This window comes from Oenanthe melanoleuca, chromosome 1A (genome assembly GCF_029582105.1).
Source record: "Oenanthe melanoleuca isolate GR-GAL-2019-014 chromosome 1A, OMel1.0, whole genome shotgun sequence".
Classification (NCBI taxonomy): Eukaryota; Metazoa; Chordata; class Aves; order Passeriformes; family Muscicapidae; genus Oenanthe; species Oenanthe melanoleuca.
This window is the reverse complement of record NC_079334.1, coordinates 6,491,749-6,509,140: the sequence shown is the minus strand read 5'-3', so window position 1 is coordinate 6,509,140 and position 17,392 is coordinate 6,491,749. Positions and strand designations below refer to the sequence as shown.

At 41.6% G+C, this 17,392-nt stretch overlaps 1 protein-coding gene across 2 annotated transcripts in view; it reads left to right on the top strand.

The window, feature by feature from the left end:
• Nucleotides 1-17,392, top strand: part of ITPR2 (inositol 1,4,5-trisphosphate receptor type 2) — a 236,073-nt gene that overhangs the window by 144,419 nt on the left and 74,262 nt on the right. The window lies entirely within an intron of this gene.

Sequence of the window (17,392 nt, the reverse complement as noted above, 5' to 3'; positions counted from 1 at the left end):
CAAAATAAAAAAACATATAAAGGCAAAACACCAAAACTCCTCTTACTTATTAAATTACATGGACTGTCTTTTGTTGTGTATCATCTTCTTTTTTTTTGGTCTGGTTGCAGATGATTCAGCTGTCCAGTTGCAGGAGAACATTTTCCAGCAACGTAGTTTGGATGTAATCCTCTTTCTGGTATTGTCCTGTTTTCCCCCCATAGGCTTTGTGTGTGTGCCCGTCTGTGTGTGGCAGTGACAGGAGCTTTCCACCCAGTCTGGCTGTCTGCAGGATCTCACTGGTTCTGTGCTGCCTTGCTCTCTTGGGTATCGTTTGACTCTTTGATTGGGAAGAATATGGTTTGAGGGTTTGTGGCAGAAATTCATTTACTAATTCATAGGGCAGGGAAGTGGGGGAGGAGAGGAGAGGGAAGGGAAATAATTCTTTGGTACAGAACAACAATCCTCCAAGGACATAGTTACAGTATTTCTTGTTAAAGTACAACGTGTTTGTTTTCAAATCGTGTAGAAAATGCAGTGATTCTGTGGCTTAGGCTGTTGCCTGCTTAGCACACAGCTATGCTGCAGATACAGCTGTTCTGAGTTGAGCAGTCCCTGCTTGATGTCTGGTCCCACTGATTCCACGAGACAATTCTTATTCACAGGTCTTCACAGAACATGACATGGCTGCCTGAGAGCTGGAGACATGAACGCCTTGTTTGATTTGAGATTTCTCGGTGATTTTTAATTTTGGTGCAGAGATCCCAGCAGAACTGATTTTAATTAAGAACCTGATCCATAGCTCTTAGATTGAATGATGGGGTGTGCCTGCTTACAGTGTGCAGTGCTGCCCTGCCTTAGGGATCTCTAGGCTAGCTCCAAATTAACCCATTTCATGATTTAGTTTCACAAGCAGCATTTTGCAGCTTCCCTTTCTGGTGCTGTCTTGTTTTGTTTTCTGAGGCTCCTCTCCATAGGGATGCATGGATGCACCCACAGCCTCTTAAGAACTAAGGTCAGATTAGGTGTTAAAATCAAGCAGTTCTTTGCTGTTTGATATGCAGATTATTTTTTCATCCTAAGATTTGAAGTTAGGCTAAAGGTCAATGCTTCCAACTTCTCTTTTTAAAGGAGGCTGATACCTGTGTGATAAAAGTGATGAAGCTGCTGTCTGAGAAGCAGAAGTGCACACAGCAAGTCACTGGAGCTGACAGATTTCAAAGGGGTGTAGCTGGTTGTGTAAGCCACTAGCTTGGATGGTTTGATGTAATGCTGTTTCCAGACACTGTGGGGATTGCATGTGCCAGTGCTGGGTGTTGCCAGACAGAAACCACAGCAATTCACCCTCAACATGATTACCACCTACAGCAAGGCTAGCAGCTTTTAAATGAGGAGGAGTGGGATTCTTTATCTAGGAAAACACCAAGGAGTTTATGTCTTTCTGTAAGTCCACTTAATCTCTTCATTAGAAGGGTAAGGAATAATGACAAACCTCAGCCAACACTGTGCATAATTAAGCATATTTTAAATACTCCCTTTGATATTAAACTGTACAATCCAGGCAGAATCCAGAAAAATCAGGTGGCATTTCTTGCAGCTCATACAGCATTGGCAATGATTTTGGACATGCAGCACAGCTCTGTTACATGGGAGGCTTTAATGTGCATTTTGAGTACTTCATTTCCCTCTCTCTGGATACTAAAATTAATAATATTATAAGTATAGCTCTAGTCACTTACAGGCCTCTTTTGGGTGGTTGGTTGCTTAAAATACACAGCAATGTTCTTAGAGGGGAAATGCCGAGTTAAAAATTTGTATTTAATTTTTTACTTCCTTTTCTTACCTACTTTGCTAATTTCTCTCAGCAATAGATTAAGAAACAAGTTGTTTTACAACTACAGAGGTTGTTTGGGGGGGATTGTATCCTTCATGGAGTGCAGACATGCAAAAACAGATGCTTGGGATTTGGTTGTTTTGCTGTGCTGGCAGGAGTAACAGATCAGGGGAATGTAAGGTGGCTTCCTTTGCACCTGATCCAAATCCCATTAAAGCCAGCAAAAAGATTTCTAATGTTATTAGAGCCATGATGGGATCACTGCAGCTGCACTTTCCTTGTTCCCTTGCTGCTAGCATTGCTTGCTCAGTGTTCCCAGTGGGATCAGTCATAACAAGCAGGAAATTTCGCACCCTTGCCCACCAGGAAACTGGTGCTTACTGGTTTAAAGGTTTCCCAGTCATTGCACCTGCTCCTGACCATTACAAAACTCATGTAGCTGTACTAGAAATGCTGATGGGGAGAGCTGCAAGGGGACGTGCTTGAACGAGCCAAGTGGGCCCTTGGTGCTGTGTTATTTAAAATCTGCCTACCTGGTTTGCAGATAGAATCAATTACTTTGCCATTTATGTGATCTGTATATAATTCCTTCTTGTAACTATGGGCACAAAGCCTGATATTGAAAAAGTGGTCTCTTGTGGCACAGGTCTAGGGTTTCAGTCATTTGGATGAGCCCCTTTTGGTTTGTGCCATGAGGGCTGAAAGATGGTTCTGTGCTGGCGAAAACGCAGGGTGCCTTCAGTGCAAAATTAATTACAGTGTAGGGGAATGCACCCACTGCCAAAAATATTTGACAGAGCATGAAAGGAGTCCAGTTTGCTCTGTTAGGTATGTCTGCAAAATGCTGGAGGGGTACCTGCTGCTTGCTTATGAAACACTGCAGGTATGCACATCTGTGCTCAGCTGGGTCTCATGAGCGGAATGCCCCTCTCTGCATCCCACATCAGCTCCAACTTCTTGATTGCTCCTCAGCCTGGAACTTGCAGCTCTCCCAGCATGATGCTGTCCTGCCTCATGGAAGGGTTTGGCCATCACAGCTTTGCAATAAATACATCTGTAATTATGTTGTTGAAGCATCTTAATTAATGTCATAAGAGCAGCTATGAGCGCTGCTTTTGATCCGTGTGAGCTCTTGGCTGTGGGATACTTGAAATGATCATAAATCTCCTTGAGATGGATTTTTCATCCCCTGGAACATAACCCCAGCCCCAGTTGCACCTGAACTTCTTTTGTGTGTAATTTAATACCAGAAGCAGGAGAAAGCAGGAGAAAGTGATTTCCTGTGAACCTTTGCTCGAGGTGAAGGAGGAGACAGATGCATTCACTGCTTGAAAAATGGTTGCCTGTTGGATCAATACATCAGATAGTTTGGTGTGAGGGAGTGAATCTCTTTTGCCACTATTAGAATGGTGTGAGCAGATTTTCCTTTCTCATTGAGACTGTCTGTCTGACAGGTGCAGTGGTAGTTAGGCCAAGATATGGGTTTGCAATTGTGAAGCTAAAAAATCCCTGGCCTCTCTCGAGGCTGAGGGCATTCAGTAGGCACACAGCTCACTGCCCAGCAGGCACAGTCAGCATCTCCCCACAAAGACCCAGTGCTCCTGGAAGGATGTGGGAGCACATTGTAATGTCTCATGTGAAAGCTCTGTCCTTCAATGCAATCAATGTGGGTGATGCCATAAACCCTGGAGTAATATTTACAGAGTAACTTGCACTGTTAAAGGGAAAATTTAAAATAATGGTGCTTTTTGGATTCTGACTGCATTTCCCTCTGCCTGTGCTGTGTTGGCTCAAGTTTGGAGCCCTAATTTAGGTAAAACTTTAGGCAGGAGGACAGTATTCTGAGGCAAGTTGCCTATTTGCAGGTCCCATTATCATCAGTGTGAGCCACAGCATCTTTCAGGAGCAGGCTGTAAATTAAACCTGCAAGATCCGGCCATGTCCCCTCAATCCTACTTTTGTCTTTTGCCTTAGGATAGAAGATTTACATTTGCATGTCACAAAGCAGATCACAATGGTTATCTCAGTGCTCATTGTTATTTTGCAGTGTTTTTATGAGGCTGGCAGCCTAATGCAGCAAAGTTGTTTGTAATGTTAAGCTTCTACACCTAAAGCAGTGAGGTATCCATGGTAACTGTCTTGCCTGTACACAGTCCCTCAGCAGCCTTTTCACACAGGTCAGAGCACGCACATTCCCAGAGACTGACTCAATTTACTCTGCCTTAAACATCAGGTAATTTTAAAAAGACACTGGCTCTGACTTTTTTTTTTTTTTTTTTTTTTTTTTTCCTTGGGTAATAGAATTTTGTTTTAATTAGCCATTCAAGCATTCTGCTAGTGAAAACAAAATGAAACACCTTTGCCACTGTAAATATGTTTGTTGCTCAGACCTATTCAAATTAAACCTAAGTCTTGTGCTAAAAATGTTAAGGGCTTTGCAGCAAGCAAATTCCAAATTAAAGTTTCTATTTAACACTGCAGAAACATCTTGCTGTGAGGTTTACAATAGCATTTTTTTCATTTAGATCCTCTGTCACTACTTGGTATGCTCAGTTTCCTTTAACTTCTCTTGTAGTTGAGTCCAAGATGAGACTCCAAAACTTATCCTACTTCCTTCCTCATCCTTGTTGATTTGCAGAATACATGTTCATTAAGATGAGTTTCTGTTCTTACCTATAAGGATTTTTTGCAGTTGTCTGAGGTACTTATCTGCATGTACCAAAGCCTGAGGAAAATTCTCTGCAGAACCAGCTGCCATGCTTGGAACCTTTTCATCTGCCAACTTGCTCCCATCTTAAAGTTTCCCTGTCTAATTTTTTTTGGACATCACTTTGCTTCATCTTGGTTTATTCTGTCAGTTCCAATGCTTTTGCTGTAGTGAATCATCAGGTATGTTTCTGCTGAGAGTTTGGCTTGGTGACTCAAGTGTGGAGGAGAAAGAAAAGGCTCAACTTTAAGGCTCAACTTTTAACCAGATGCTTCCTTCCCAAATGCTCACTTGCCCTTTCCCAGTCTCCTCCAGAGCTGCTTTGTTAAACAAGAGGCATGATTACCAGAGTAACTGAGGGGCAAAAGCTACAAATCAAGTGTCACATGGATTATAAAGTGTCCTTGGTACAGCCAGGGGATAGGGAGGAAAAAGGCAAATTCAGAGGGGACCAGGAGGAAGAAAAAAAAAGATGGAGGACAGCAAGGCAGGAGAGACAAAATCCAGATCCTCTCCTGGTCTCCTGCATCATCCTTTCTGCACTATATAAATCTGTCAAGCTTTTGGCTGAGTCTCAGCAGCTCATGGTGCCACAGTTAGAATACTAATACTTGCTTCAACTTACAAGGAGTTTTAGGCCAGGGAGGGACATTAAGTATGTAGGTGGAGGCATTGGGTGACACTGTCCTTTGCAGTCAAAAAGCCATTTCATCTTCAAGTGGACCCACAGGGAGACAGAAAGGCACTAATATGTATAGGAAACCAATTTATGTAACAAAGCCTTTGCAAAGTGGTAATTAATTAAAGCAACTAAATAATGGTGTCGTTCTGGTCAGTGTTATTTAGGGCTAAATGAGGGATCTGGTGTTCATAGGCTGTCATCAGAACTGAGAAGGCTGATGCTGTGGCTGTCCCTGCCATGCAGAGACTTTCTTTAGTGCTTTAGAGGATGAGGTAGTTTGGACTTTGTCCAAAACAGAAGAGTCTTCTGTGGGAGTGAGATGGAGAATTTGGAGTCACCTGGCTGAGCAAGTGAGTGTGTGTCCCCAGATCCACACCAGCAGAATGTCTCATTGGGAAAGGGAGCCTGGAGCTTCTCTCTGAGAAGCTGCCTTTTGTTCCAAGGGTGAAATGTTTCTACCATTGTTTTTTTTGCATAAACCAGTAGTGTTTTGCTAATGACATTTATCAGATAGATGAAATGCAGACCTTTCTCATGTTAGGATTTTGGTAACGTGTTTTCTTGCTATGGCAGTTCTGTGTTCAGCCTGTTAGAGTCAGGGTTCCAGCTGATGTTTTGGGTCACTGTAGGGCTCTGCATGTCTCCTCAACAGAGGTTTCATAAAAACCATTTTCCTCTTGAATCTGCATTGGGTTGCACTGTTTCTTGGATCCAATACAAATAGACTTGGTACACTTAATGTTCTCTTTTAAACACATGTGGATTGCTAAAGAGGGTCAGACCAGAGGATTAAGAGCATTTCTTGCTGTGTGGCCATCACCAGATGCTTCAGAAGGTCTAAGAACCCCCACTGCAGGCAGACTTCAAGTTTCCTATTCTTCCTGAAGTCTTGGGATAATCCTTAACAGTAAGATCATAAATCTGTGGGCCCTAAAGCAAGAGATTTTGTCTTCTTTCCCATAGTTGTTTTTTTAACATTTGCTATTGTAACTGGTTTTACTTGCTGTCTATAGAAATGCCCAAATCCTCTTCTGAGTCTTGCTGAATTCTTGGCCTTGGTGACTTCCCATGGCCATCTAATTATGTGTGGGCTAACAATTACTTCTTTATCACTTTTTCATTGGCCCTCTTTACGTTCCACTGGGGGCCACTTTTTGGGTGGGAGAAGAGACAGGAATTCCCAACCTCCCCATCTCCACCCCATTAAAGCTTTGCTGTGCTTTTGCCATTTCTTTTCCAAGGTGAGCAACCTCAGTCTGTAATTCCAGAGTTTTCCATACCTTTGTGTGCTCCCAGCACTTCTCTGAGCCTTCTGGGAAATGGGTCCTGTGGAAAACACAGGACTTAGATCAAACTCTGTCACTGATCCAACTTAGAGCACTAATTTTGTCTATATCATTTCCCACCCTACTCCATGTTTTCACAAGGGTTTTTGCTACATTCAGAATAGAGTATTTTGCCAATAATCAGAATAGCCTCAGCAGACAGTTCTGTAGCCCTGAAAACTGTTGGTGGGGTTTTTTTTATGTTCATTAAAAGCACTGACTTGGTGCCATGCCTGTGCAGTTTAATTCCCAATTACTGGAACTGTAAAATTCTTGGTTTTCATAATGCTGTTGAGCCCTGATGTTGGGGTGTTGCATGGCATTTATCAGAGAGATGTCAGGAGTGGGGATATCAGTACCCTTGGAACACAGGAGAAAAAAATTGCAGTTACAGGACTTCCAGAGCAGGTTTCCTGCCGGCTCCCAGTCAATCTGTGCTGTACTTAACACCTCTAAAGAAGTCTGTGACATTGTATTTCCATAGCTACATGCTGTGCATGTGGGAACATTCCAGTGATAATGGATTTCTCCTTGGAAGCAATAGACACTTAGGTATTATAATGGCAACAGCTTCATAATAAATATATGCTAAAATCTGGTATGATGAAGCAGCTAATGCACATGTGCTATAGTCTTACCTGGGACATAAATAACTCTGCAATTTTGGCAAATATTAAATATAAAGGGGCAATTTAATATTATGGGTGAACAGCTTGCATATTAAATTTTATATAAACATGAATCTGTCTTTTAGTAGTAGGAATTTGGAAAGCTGAGACAGGCTCATGAAAATGTGACTTCATCTCCCCCTTGCCTGTACCTTTGAACAGCTGATTTAATTTCAAGCAAATTTTGGTCATTTTTTCAATCAGTTATGGAGTGGCTTCAATATTGTCTTCTTTTTTTTCTGTTCAACATAGAAGATAACTTTTTCCTGATCTTGGGTAATTTAGCATTTAGAAATTGTTGTTGCTCCTGAAATAAGATGACAACTAAGAAACTATTGAGCTGTAGTGTGACAGTCAATAAATCTCTGAAAGTTATTAAAAACAAAATGTTACTCTCTTAATACAACATTTCAGTTTCATGCAGCAAATTTGGCTAATAGAAATGGTTTATGAACCTTCTGCTGCAGTGTTGCACAAAGTCAGAATTATTTCCATGACTGTCTTCAAAGGATGTTATTGGGTATATTTGTTTGAACTAATGAAATTTTAGACTTCAAGAGTGAAAAGCTAATATTGGCCTCTAATTTAAAAGGGAGGGTTGTGAACTGCTTTGGAAGTTTTTCCTAGGTTTGAAAGTTGCCTTCAAAAATGTCTGTCTGTTGTTTGGAAGAGAAGCTCTGTCATAAAAAGTTCAGATATGCCAGGAAAGACCAGCTCAATCACTGAGTCACTGCAGGTTTGTGAATCAGTGGGTAAAATCCAGGATAATCCCTGAATGAGCCTGGAGAGGGGCTTAGCCTGCTCATTTATAAATGGCATTAATGGGAGGTGAGGTAGCCTGGCCTAGCCCAGGGTCTGAGCCAAGACCTGGTTCCTCATTGCTGGGGAATAAAGCTACCAAAGCCTTTTTGTCCAGCCTCCTGAGGAACTCAGCACCAGGGATGTCACAGAGCCCAGCTCTTCTCTGTGCCAGCACAGCCTTTGCCAGGGCAGGAGCAAGAGCTCAGATCCTGAATGATGTTATTTTAGTCACCAGATGATCCATTTCTCACACTTGATCAAGGGGTCCTTTCCTTCTGGTGTGGCTTTACCTCCTAATCCTGTGTTGCCATTATTTGTTAGCTGCTTGGGAGTGGACTTGCTGTTTGAGGAAGAGGAGATGTGGCTCCTTGTGGTGACAGCCAAGTGTCAGCAGCTGTGTCCTTGCTGAGAGTCAGCAGCAAGGATCTGACAAAAATCAACAAATCTACCAGAGGAGGTTGCTTAATATTTATTTGATACTTGCCACCTCTGGCAATCAAAGTCATGAGTCAGGCTTCTAGAAATAATGAAACTGCTTTGGTTTGGTTTCTTAACAATCAAAACTCCATCCACATATTTTAGGGTTTTTTTTCTTTTTTTTTTTTTTTCCTGGCCTTCTGGCCACACAGATTTCACATTTCCAAGCACTATTCCCAGGACCAGGAGCAATAGAAATTAGTGTGGTAGTGGGGTTGTTGGTTTTGTTCTGGACCTTTTTTTTTAATGTAAACTTGAATTCTCATACAAGCACAAAACTTTAGGTGCTGAACTTCAGGTGCCAGATATCATCCTGATATCATTCTAAAAGGATTATACAGCTGGGAGAGTTGACATGAATAGAAAATTCCCCATCAAGTTTACTGGAAATTTATTCAAGCTGCTACTACTTTTTTTTTTCTTTTTTTTTCTTTTTTTTTTTTTTTTTTTTTTTTTTTAAACTGGGGAACATGAATTATAAATATTTTCAAATTATCCCTGTCAAAATGGATAGCTAATAAAGCACTAGACTTGAAACTTTGCTCTACTTTTCTGTTTGTCTGAAATGTCACCTAATTTCATAGATGTAGTGAAACCAGTGCAGGAGCTGGCTTTGTTCCAGGTGGGAATTATTCTCCTCTGCTTAGAAAAGGAGAGGGATGCTTTGTTTTCCCTGCCATGCTGTGCAGCACAGAGCAAAGGGACAATCTGCCCATCACTGCAGTCATCACTGCTGTACCCTGATCACACCCAGATTATTTTTTGGAGCTGATTTGTGCTGGTTTTCCAGCAAGGTGGATGCTAAGCCAATGTTTGCACACACCACTGATAACACTTTAAGTATTTCTGCTGCCCTGAACTGCTACAAGGTTGGTTCCCTTCTGCTGTTCCTGTTTTGCTGTGGGGATGGAAGCTGCTGGAATCTATTTTGACCAGCTGATTTTCCTCTGCACTAGCCACAAGTGTATTTGGAGACTGACACAAACACATGTACACTGCTTTTTCCCTGAAAATCCAAGAAATCAGCACCCATTTGGTATCTGTTTCCATCTAAGAATGCAAGAGGCCTTTCTCAGAAGTGTCAGGTGTGTTGATCATTTTGTCAGGCTGGCTCTCAGGGCACTCTGGATACAGGGCTGCTGATCATTGTCCAAAGCACATCTTTAAATCATGGAAAGACAGAATCTGGCAGTTCTGTGTGTTGAATATAGTGCTGCTCAGGCAGAGGTGAGTGGCACTGGAGGAGAAAATGGTCAGTTTTGACTTGGTCTTGGGATTGTTCTGAGACAATTCATATGCCCCTTGATTATTTTGCAAGAATGCTGAGAATACCTGGATTGCAAAATAATTCTGATAACCTGGTTTAGGATAACCTGGCATAGATTCCCTTGAAGGTAAGCAGTGACATAAGTACAAATTCTGAATTTCTGAAATGTCATCATCAGTCTTGAGAGTGACCTCATTGTGGCCTTCCAGTGCCTGCAGGGAGCCACAGGAAGGATGGAGAGAGACTCTTGAGAAGGGCCTGGAGTGACAGGACAAGGGGCAATGGCTTCACACTGACAGAGAGCAGGGTTAGATTGGATATTGGGAAGGAATTGTTCCCTGTGAGGGTGCTGAGGCCCTGGCACAGGGTGCCCAGAGCAGCTGTGGCTGTTCCATCCCTGGCAATGTCCAAGGCCAGGCTGGATGGGGCTCTGAGCAGCCTGGGATAGTGGAAGGTGTCCCTGCCCATGGCAGGGGGTTGGAATGAGAGGAGCTTTAAGGTCCCTTTCAACCCAAACCAGGCTATCATTCTATGGTTTTGTCATCTTTACTGGTAGACAAGGAAGAAGTCAAGAAATCAGTGGAACTGGTGGCAGGTGGAAATGAGCAGAAAACTGAAATACAAGCCCTGAGCCAACAGGTGAAGATTCTGCTGTATCTGATCCAAACCAGGGCAGGCACTGCATCTGCAGACCATCCCTTAGCCAGTAAATCAGGTGTCTGTAATGTTCTGGCTTTGAAGTTCAATGTAATAGCAACATGAGAAAAGAGAATAATGTCATGAAATTGATGTTTGGCCACTTCTATTATTTTCCATTGCTGCCTGTTACAAATTGTTTGTAAAATGTCAAAGCACAGTAGTGCTCATAAGTATGCATCTGGAAATTAAGTGTCTGTTTTGGTAAATATTCACATTAGGGCACTTAGGGGTAATTTTTTTTTCCCCTTTCAGAGCATGAGGAGTTCCACACAGAAATCCTGTTACAAAATAATAGGATTTGTGTGCATAACTCCCCGTGCATCACTTTGAAAGTTTACCCCCTGCAGCATAAGAGTTAGATAATTTTAGTCTTTGAAAACTGTGCTTCTCAGATCTGGTCTTTTCCTACAGTCTGTTATTGATGGTGCACTCATAAATGCCTCTGAATAATCGTGATCAAATCTTATATTGTTTTCCTTCTGTGGTGGAGAACTTGACTTATTGTATGTCTCAGTGCTTTGTCTTGTACTGGAGAAAGTCTGAAAGGAAAAATTGCAGAGGTGCAAACATGACCTGGTTTGTAAGTACACAGTTTATATGCACAGGTGACAGATATAAACCATAATATTTTCCCACAGCAAAGACTTGTTCTCTCTATGTATAAATGCATATATACATATCTAGAGATCTCATATTTGAACAAAAAACCCAATTCAACAGCTATTAATACTTTATGGCCCAATAGAAAAATTATATAATTACATAATCAAACTATGTTTTTCAAAGTGTTTTCTTCTCAGTCTAAGTCTAAATGTCCCAATGCTGAGGTTTTCTCTAACCCAAACAATTTTTCTCTCCTGCTGTATTCCTAGTGGAGACACTTCTTAGAGTTGCTGCCAAAAAAATCTTTCTCTTAATATGATGCTTTCCTGAGTTTCTTCAGGGTGCAAAATTGGACAGTTATCAGGCAAAACCTGTGAGGTTTCTTGTGGTGTATCCAGTATTCTTTTCCCTATCCATATTGAAAATGGACTGGCAGTAACAGTTGTTTTGCAATAGTTTAGCACTTAAGCTTCCAGCTTTCTATGGAACTTGGAACTGCAAAGGAAAGAAGAATTAAAAGACTGCTTAAAAATGAACTCCTTTTCAGAACAACTGTGGTTTTAAAGAAGGTCATGCTTGGGTTTTTTTATCTGAAGCTGTTAATGCATGTCTGCATTAGTTGCAGTCTCAAGTTTATCAGTCAGTATTTGTGATGCAGACAATTTCTACTGAGACAAGTGGGATTCCTCCCAGTTTTGTGTGGGATTGAACAATGGCACATTTTAAATGTGGGGTGTCTCTGCCTAATGAGAGACAGCTGAGAGGTGTGGGTGGCCAGCTCTGCTCTCCTAAGAGAACTGTGTCATGAAGTCTGGTGCATATTTTGGGTTGTTTTTTTCTTTTTAGACTTGGATAAAACGCTTTTGCCTGGCAAAGTGCGTGTCTGCTCCTTCTCCTACTTAAGTTGCTGGCAAATCTCCTGTTGATTTTAGTGGAAGCAGAACTGGATACCAGCTGGACCCAACTTCATATTTGAAAGTGCTTTTTTCCCTGGGGTGAATAAACGCCCCAGTGTGCAAATAACTGTGCTGTTGGGTGTCATGTTTTATTGGTGAAAATATATCACTTTCAACTATCAGTTGGCTATGAAAACATCTTGTTGCAAAAAGATCAAAACCAAGAAAAAGCTCACTCTGTGTAAAAACAAACAAACAACTCCCCAAAACAAACAACTTCCCCCAATTTGTGAGCCCCCTGGAAATTGCTGGCATCACGAAAAAGAAGAAATTTTCCACTTTGTGGACATAATAGGAGTCAAGACTTCAGGGCTGTCTTCCAAGCCCGTGCTTGTGCAACACCATGCGTGTGGTAGCCGTGGCCTCAGCTGATCCCTTTTGGAGATGGGGAGATTTCTGTGTCATCTTGCGTTTCAAGAGCAGGTTGAATCATCATTTTAAAGGTTATAAAACCACGTGTGGTACCTTCACAAAACTCTTTCTTCCACCATATTTTGCCTCCAAGAGAAATAAAGGGAACAAAATGAGTGAAAAGCACCAAGAACCAAAAACATCATGCTGAAGCAGGCACTCAGACCAAGCAGAATAGAAATTTCATTTATAAATAATGACAAGAAACATGTAGAAGTAGATGTCTTTTAAACAGCCTTCATAGAAAGCCAGGCTTCTAACCTCATCTATATTTACTACAGGAAAAGGTGGCATGATGTCTTCATAGATTATGTGAGATGACATATTTTTGTCACCCAGCTTGTTCTGCTAATGTAGACCACAAGATCTTCAAATAGTTTCTGTCTGAGAAGCCACCTAGTCGTGGTTTAGTAACTGCCAGCAGTACAGACTATCACACCTCTTCTTAAGCTGTTCCAGTAGCTAAATGCCACTACTGTTATGTAAAATAAAAATAAAATTCATAACCCACAAACTGAATAACCCAGCTGCCTCCACCTCTTTCCTAGCTGACTTTCTCCATTTTCAGCTTCTCACCAGTATGTCTTGCACCTTTTATCTCTAGACTGAAGTCATCCATTATATCAGATTTCTTATGTAGATAGTCAGAAACAGAGTTCATGCTTAGACTGATAAACTCAGTAGATTGAAAGCCTTGAATTTCTGATGAAAGGGCTTGTTTTATTCTCTAATCATCTCTCCAAACCTGATCCAATTTGTCAGCATTCTTCTTGAACTGTGGACACCAGCTTGTGATGTGGTATTGCTCCAGTAACATGGCCCTTCATGAGAATAAGTGAGAGAGTCTCACAAATCCCACATAACAGCTCTTGTTACCCTTTGCAGAATTGTGGGTTTTGGGGAGTTGTCATTGCACTGATTTTTCTCCTAGGCCTTTCATTCTTCCCTGAAGTCACGACCTCCTAGAACAGAATTGTGTGTTCTGTATTTTATTGTTATTAAGACATACAGAGGTTTGGACATTATGATACTCATATTGTTTACTTCTAGTCAGTTTAATAAATTATGCCTAAATTGTTAGCAATTACTTGACCTTATCCCCTCTTTTTTTTTGTGTGTCCTTTCCAAACACAATTAATAATTATTTTCTGTATTATTTCATTTCATTAAGAAAAGCCCCAAATGAGAAGACAGTACATACTTCATGAGTTTGCTCATTAGAAGCTCATACATTTGTTTATGATTTCTTGCTTTAAATTGCACACTGAATTCTGTCAGTCACTGAGTTGTTAAGCCATTTGATAACTATCCTTCTGGGCTTACTTAATCAAAAATTTTGCCTTACAGGATTGTGTCACACTGCACAGTTTATCAAACTTTACCAGAATGATATTTTCATTATTAGCAAAAGCAGAAGATAATCTTCAGAAGTTTCAGAAGGTCTGTTTTGTCGAACCTGTATTGAGGCAATTATTACAACTTGATGCCAGTATTAAAACTGCCATCAGTTTATAGTAGCTTCCTTTAATTTTGTGTTAATGGAATGCAAAATCAGCCTTTCCTTTGCCTCTCCCAGAACTGATATCAAGCTCACAGCAGAGGGCTGGATATCATTAAAAAGTGTAAGAAGTACTCCCTGGTACTTTTGGAAAAGTATCATTGCACGTCTCATGGTTCCCTGGGATTTTGTGTCTCTTCCAAACTTTCTGAAAACCTGTATTAGCAGACCAGAGATCCCCAACAGCTCCTCTTTTATACTTGGCTGCAAATTATTCAAATATGAAGATTTAATAAGCCTAGTTTTCGTGCCTCTTCCTGGATTAATGCTGAAATATGCTCACAACATCATCCACTGTATCACAGAAATACTGGTTGGATGTAGCTGCCTTTCCTGTGTAATCACTGATAATCTGAGCATTTCCACTTCATTAATTTAATACAGAGTGAGAACCAGAAGAGATCACCCTCTAGTTCTGCTTCCAGAATGTCATATATATAATTCCAATTCCTTAAGAAGTGTGCAGAGTTATATAAGGCAGGACAGATAAGTTTTGGTGGTGTAATAGGAAGAGCTGGTGGTGATACAGGTATCCATGACGAGCCTCTCTTAGCCATTGCTTCCTGGCACATCCTTTTGCAGGCTCAGAGAGGGCAAGTGAATAAACCATTGTACTAAGGCATTTAAATCAAGTTTAAAGACCAACAAGTATAATGAAATACGGACTGAGAAAATGGAATTTGTGTCTACATGTTCCTACTGGAATAATTATTCCCTATTGGAAACTTTGCCTGTCAATCCCCAGCTATTTAAAACTGCAACAATATCCAGTTGTTGCTTTCTTGTGCCCTCAGTCTTTATCCTAGCTTTTGTTAGGGACAATGCAGTGGTATTCATCAGCAACAATAAGACTGTTATGTTTCATTGTGTTTTTTCCAAAGCTATACAATGTTCTAGCCATTATGGAAGGGTTGCAGTCAGCTGAGTGATGTTTACATGCCACTTCCATACCCTAATAAGAGGTATAAAAGAAAGTGCATTGTAGCCAGCAGGGGAAAGATTCAGCTTGGAAGGCCAGGACTTATAGAAACACAGTCAGGGAAGATAGCACTGCACTGCCTCGTGTGCTTTTATTTTTGGCCTCTGCTTCAGTGCCACGAGTGTCAGCAGTAGCTGCAGCAAAATGCTTATTCATGCTGCTGCTGAGATCGTTTGCTGTTGGGCAGTATTAATTTTGTGGCTGTGCTAAGTTAGGAATCCATTTCCAAGGACATCAATGGCGTGGCTGTCTGGCTCGTCCTGGCACAGCCACGTCCGTGTGATGGGGCTGCCCTTGCCTCCTGTTGGCATTCCCATAAAAGCATTCCCACACACCTACACCAGCGGGATCAGCACTTTTCCTGCAAGCAGGGTCTTTCCAGCTTTTTCTGGGATGGTGCCTCACAGTCACATGCTGGAGGTGATGGGAGTTTCTGCTGCATTCCTCTGTGCATTCTCAGCCCCGGCTGGTGCGGCTGGGCTCTTCTGCTCTTTGTAGTGGCAGCTCATTTCACAAGACTCATGGAAGTCATATGGCTGCCTGAGGTCATCACAGAGGAGATGAGGATCCCGAGTTTGCAAATATGTGGGTTGAGCCTGGGGGTGCATTTCTGACACAGCTGTCGGGCAAAGCAGAGGTTCCAGCACATTTCTGCTTTTCAAACACGGCACCCTTGACTCTTGACACTTTGGCTTCTGGGAACTATAACTGTTGTCTGGATTCATGGGAGGTTGAGAGAGAGCAGGAATCCTAATAATTAAGACTTCTTGGAAGAAGAAATGAAATCTGTTTCTTAGTTTGGATATGGGAGGAGCAGGATTCCCCTTTCTGTAGCCAGCTGGAGAAACATCTTCACATTCTCCTGGTGTCTTTGAAGGTAACAAGGCAGGAGGAAGATCTGAGATATGCTGGTAGTTACTTGCTTCCAGGTAATCAGCTCCCAGTGCTAAATCACTCAGTTTATTAATCAAAAGCTATTGTATGGTTTTAAACATTCTTCTTGGTAAAAGAAGGGGTGTTTTGGTTGAACAATAAAGCTTGTGGTCACAGGTAGTGTTCTTAACTATATATAGATGGCTTTTGGTGTTTCCTCCCATGACTGCACTGTGACTGTTTATATAATTTACCATTAGTCATCAACAGATTGCAGAGGTTGCTGGTTGACTCAAAGTGAGTGGTTAGTTAAGTGCTATGGCAAATTCCAGCCTCTCTGATGAAAAGATTGTGTCTCAAGGCAGTGCCCATTCTGGATTGAGTCCTAGTCAGGAGTTAGGAAAGGTTTCTGCTCTGTGATCCCATTGGTGCAACAGTTTTATGATTCTATGATATATATGCCTGAGAAAGCTTGAAAAGGGGCTTTAGCCTTCTTCTCAGTCCACATCTATCAGTTCTGGTGGAAACTCTTTTCCCATCAGTAATGTTTTTCTTCTTCAGGAGTTGAGGAAAATGAGGTTACTTTGACATGAGACACTGGATTTTGGTCCCAGCTAAAGACAGGATGTTGAGCAGGAGGAGCTGGTGCTCTTACCTGTCTTAAAATTACTTATGAGCTTGGTTACTATACCTTGTCCATTACTGTACACTCCAGGTTAAACCCCATCACAACCAGGCTGGGAAGGAATCTGTCTCTGTGTGAGTTCCTCAGAGACTTTTGGTTCTTTGTCTTCCACTGTAGTGCAGAGCACACTGGATTAATCTCATCTGAAAAATCCACCCAGTAAATTTCCTGTAGGTGACACTTGTAATTTTTCTTGCAGCTGTTGTATTTATAGCTTTTGATATTTTACTGTAGGCCTTGTACTTGTGAGAACTAGGAAAGAATGGCTTTTTGGTGTTGTCAGGCACACAAAGTCCTGCATTTTGGCACTTTTTTCAGGTGGACAAAGCCATTGTCTTCAAGGCCCATGAAGCAGTGGTGTGTGGTTGTCACTGGAAATATTGCCAAGTTAACAGAGAAGGGGGAGTGTGAGAGTGCCTGGGACTTGTTTCCCCAGTGCCTGCTGTCTGTGGCAGCCACAGAGATGTTTTGATTGAAAACTTGACTGCTGCACTAATGTGCAGGCACTGCCAAGCTGCTGAATGCTGGGAATGCTTCTAGTGCACACATTTTTTAGACTTTCTTTCATTAAAACCAGCAGTTCAGTAAAAGTAGAGGAAAAATGTTTCAATTTTACTGCCAAACTCTTGAAGTGACCAATTTCCCCCTTCTGTGTTGAGCATTGGAGACCTTACTTATTCCTCCTTGTGAAATCTGAGGTTACACATACACCTACAGCTGTTGTGTCACCTTCTGCCTCTGAAAAGCTGAGTGCTGACTGCAGGTGTTGTGTGGAGACTGAAGGCAAAATAAAAATGCCAAGTAATTGGTACCCCTGACTCTCAATCCAGCATGTCTTGTGTTGCAGAACATAAATAAAATGAAAGGGAAGATCTTCAGAGAGCTGCA